Here is a 4722-nt window from a genome sequence, read left to right on the forward strand (position 1 = left end):
GTTAATCAATATCTTGTAGGAGGCTACCCATCTTTAATGTTTGGGTTAAGCAAAGCCTTCCAATCTCTTGCATTATCTCTTGGTAGATGTGCAAGAAGAGAACCTGCATTTGAGTGCATGGCTTCTCAGGGTAGAGTCATTAAAGCATATGACTTTATTGGTTTTATTCCCAGACTTCTAGGATGCAGCTATGGTTTTCAACCCCTAGGAGTGGAATTGTGTCAAAGGTCCGTTTGTCAGCAACAGGGTGCATTCAATGTCCGGTTCTTCCGTCTCTCAACAACTTCCATCTTGAGTTTGCTTAGGTGTCAGTGCCAATTTCGGTTCTCTTGGATGCTTATGTTCTATGCTCTTGGTCCATCTCGACTATTATGGTTAATTTGGCTTCTCTTGGCCACAGTTTGGATGTGGTTCGATCCTCTTGGTTGTCTAGACTCTGCAGCTATTGGTATGCTACATGACTTTTTCAGTATTTTGTACTCTTCGTTCTTCCTCTGAAGGCAGGTAGCAAGCCCCGTATGCGGGTTTGTTTAGTAGTGTTGCTTAGTTCTTTTAGGTTATAATTCTGCATTTATTTATATAGTTCTCATTGTACAAATTAAAAAAAAAAAAATGTTAAGATATTGTACCAAAACTTAAGTTGAGGTGTCAATGTGCAATATCACCACATATTGGGCAATGGTCAGTGGGGATGGGAAGGTGTAAAGTTAAGAGGTTACGCGATGCTTAGCCATGCGTGAACCGATAACATATAAATTGATACTTTTTCTAATCTTGAAGCCATCTTTCAACACGTTCATACTTCACTTGGGCATCTAGTTCTATAATTTTAATGAAAAGGATATTGCGAGTTTTACTTAATAGTTAAGACTAGCAATTACTCCAGTTATATAATTATATATCCGAGTTATCAATTTCATTATCATATACTCTCTCCGTTTTTGAAAGTTCGACTCACTTTGCATTTATATAATCTCCAATGAACATTTTTGATCATTAATAATTTCGGCTATTTATATGTAAAAATTTTAAAAATTTGATATTTGAAATATTTATCATAAGAGGAATCTAATAAGATCAAACTTGTTATTTCAATTTGATTGTATAAATCATAAAAAATGGTCAAAATTATTTTATTCTAACCACATAAATACTAAGTGAATCGAACTTACAGTAACGAAGGTAGTATGTTGATAGTAGTTAAAAATATTACTTCCTCCGTTTCTTTATACTTGCAACACTTCCCTAAAATGGAAATGTCACAATACTTGCAACACACTAAAATTAGAAAGTTTGTTTTGTTAAAAGTTGTATTACTTTCCTTATTTTAATCACATGGCCTACTATATTATACTCTTAACCATTTCTCACCCTCATTTTAATTGTATTAAATCACATGAGCCCCACTTTTCTTAAATAACGTGAAAAAGTGCGTGTTGCATGTATAAAAAAACGGAGAAAGTATTCGATTAGATTCAGAAATTTGATCATCTATACACACTTTTACCATCTCATCTTATGGTAATATCACAGTGTAATCAAGTGATCTAAGCATTATAATCATAATTTATTTCATACACCAAGGAGTATAATGCACAATAAATCAAATTACAATCATTACATTAACATATAATTCAAAAACCAAAAATAGAAGTATAATCTAAATTTACGATATACTATTACAAGTATAACGAAAATAAAACTAACCTTTTCGTGTAGATTGTGTGCACAAAATAACGATTGGCTATCACACGTAGACCTAGTCGTTTTTAACCATTGAGTAACCAAATAACTACAAACAAAATTGACACAAATAAATAAAAGTTCCCATAAAGCAATTAACCCCAAAATCTCCTACCATTTGTTTCGTGTCGGCCTTTGTAGATTTGCAGTTGATTACGACGCGTAGCGCAAATACTTCACAATATTCCCAATTGGTTGAATTAATCCTTTACACCTTTGCTTATTTTAATGGCGTCTATATATATAATATCAAATAATAGAATCACATTACATTCTAAAACCTTCTACTAAGAAAATCAACTGTTCTTCTTCTTCATATTCTCTTTCTTTTTCTCTCTCCCCTTATTTTTGGGGAGAGAAATTCTTAAAAAGTACCCTGAAAATTTGAGTATCATTGAAGAAAAGAAACTACCCACAAGCTCATTTTTCTGTACCTTTTCCAATCATCCTTTTTCACTCACCCTTTACTTGAATTTTGTCAATTTTCTACTTTTCTTTTTCTGGGGATTTTTGTTCTAAAGATTTCCCACTTTTCTGGGTTTTAACTATTTTAAAGAATTTTGTGACTGGGTTTCTATTTTGAGGATGAAGAACACTCGATTTCGTGTTCTTTTTAATGGAATCTCAACTGTTGTGTTTCTCATTTTCATGTATAATTCCAACTTTGGTGAAAAATGGAAGTTGGGAAGTGGGGTTTATGGTGGTGGAATTCATCAAATTGGGGGAAAACATGGCAGAATTATTGCAGAAATTCATGGGGTTTCATCAAATGTTAGTAAAGCTACTTTATCTGATTACAAAATTTGTTCCCAGATTTTTAAGCATGAAGGTTATCAGAACAGCTGTGATTATGTTCTTGCTCACCCAGAATGTAATTCAGGTGGTTATTTCAATTACATCAAATTTATTTACTGTGATTGCAAGAAATTCTCCATTTTTGGGTACTTAATTCTTGCTATTTGGCTTGCTGTACTGTTCTATTTGTTGGGAAATACTGCTGCAGATTACTTTTGTTGTTCATTAGAAAAACTTTCAGAACTTCTGAAAATGTCTCCTACTGTTGCTGGTGTTACTTTGCTTCCATTTGGTAATGGGGCACCTGATGTTTTTGCTAGCATTGCTGCTTTTATGGGCCGGGGTTCCGGTGACGATGTCGGAATTAATAGTGTATTGGGTGGTGCTGTGTTTGTTACTTGTGTTGTTGTAGGAGTTGTTTCACTTTTTGTTGCAGATAAGAGGGTTCAAATTGACAAGACATGTTTTATAAGGGACTTGTGTTTTTTTCTTTTTAGTATAGCTTGCCTTACATTGATTTTGTTGATTGGTGAAGTTGGTATTTGGGGTGCTATAGCATTTGTGTCAATATATGTGGTGTATGGCTTGTATGTTGCTGTAACTGAGATTATAAATAAGAAGGGTAGGGGTTCGAAATTGGATGGATTGACACCATTGCTTCCTGTGGTTGGGAGTCTCTTTTCGTCGTGTAATGGTGAAGGGGAGGGTAATCAATCGATGTATGCTTCGTTGCTTAGTCCCGACAGCCATAGTAATTCGCCTGAGGTGCCCTCGAAACTGCCTCATTGGATATGGAATATTAATGTTGCAATCTATTCGGATTACACAAAGTCTTCTGTAGAAGATAGCTCTAGGCCTTTGTGGGGTTGGAATGATGAGGGGGAAATGAATGTAGAATCACCATGTTCATTTTCTACATTATTTTCAATTTTGGAGATACCCTTGAGTATTCCTAGACGTTTGACAATTCCTATAGTTGAGGAGGAAAGATGGTCTAAGGTGTATGCTATTGCCAGCGCGTTTTTAGCCCCTGTTCTACTGGCTGTTCTGTGGAATACGCAGGAAGAGATTGTTCCTATGAGTGGGAAAATTGCTTATTTCATCGGTGTTTCTGCTGGCTGCATCTTCAGTGTACTTGCCTTTCTGTACACATGTCCTGAGCACCCACCTCGTAGCTTCTTGTTCCCTTGGGTTTTTGGTGGATTCTTCATGAGTATCATATGGTTTTACATTGTAGCAAATGAGCTTGTTGCTCTGCTTGTTTCGTTGGGTACAATATTTGGTGTCAACCCATCAGTTCTTGCTCTAACCATATTGGCCTGGGGGAATTCAATGGGTGATCTAATGTCAAACACTGCTCTTGCAATGAATGACAGAAACGGAGTGCAGATCGCTATGTCAGGAAGCTATGCAGGACCTATGTTTAATACACTGATCGGTTTAGGAATTTCTTTGGTGCTTGCAGCATGGTACAAGGGTTCAGAACCTTATGTAATTCAACAAGATAATGGTTTGTTCATCACTGTGGGATTCCTCGCAGCAGGTCTTATATGGGCTCTAATCGTTTTGCCCCAAAGTGATATGCGCCCTAATAGGATTTTAGGTGTTGGCCTCATAATCATATATGGTATCTTTCTGTCTCTTCAGGTCAGCATTGCTGTGGTTTCAGGGTCACAGGCGATGTAGGATCTGCGTTGCTGTACATAATAGATAGACTCTTGGCTATAATGTATGCCGCCTCTTGTACAGTTACTAAATACGAAGTACTAGGTATTTTTTGGACTTGGTTCTTCAATTTCTGATACCAAGCCATCTTAATGGAAGGAATCTGTTGCCTTTTGTAATTGGATCATACTGTATTCAGCTCTAATAGAAGTAAAAACATCAGTTTCTCTGCTCAGGCCAATCTTGTTATTGTACTACATTAATATAATGCCACTTGTTATTTAGTATCCTCAGTTGTTTTTCTTTCACTTGTTTTATACTTGGAAAAAGATTAGTCCTACATATATACTGAGTATCAGATTATCTTGCTAGGAACACATAAATAACAATCATTGTGAATAAAATCGTGTATCAAAATGTTCATAGATCGTGATAGAAGGATAATCTGTCACTTCATTTATTTTGGCTTCTTGGTGACCAAGTTCTTTTAGCGGACACGACGAATGTGCTTACAATATT

The 4722-nt window shown here is 35.8% G+C and overlaps 1 pseudogene; it reads left to right on the plus strand.

The window, feature by feature from the left end:
• Nucleotides 1–1886: 1886 nt before the first annotated feature.
• Nucleotides 1887–4466, plus strand: LOC145578814 (cation/calcium exchanger 4 pseudogene; annotated as a pseudogene).
• The last annotated feature ends 256 nt before the right edge of the window (nucleotides 4467–4722 follow it).

The sequence above is a fragment of the Chenopodium album genome, chromosome 14 (assembly GCF_948465745.1).
Source record: "Chenopodium album chromosome 14, dcCheAlbu1.1, whole genome shotgun sequence".
Classification (NCBI taxonomy): domain Eukaryota; kingdom Viridiplantae; phylum Streptophyta; class Magnoliopsida; order Caryophyllales; family Amaranthaceae; genus Chenopodium; species Chenopodium album.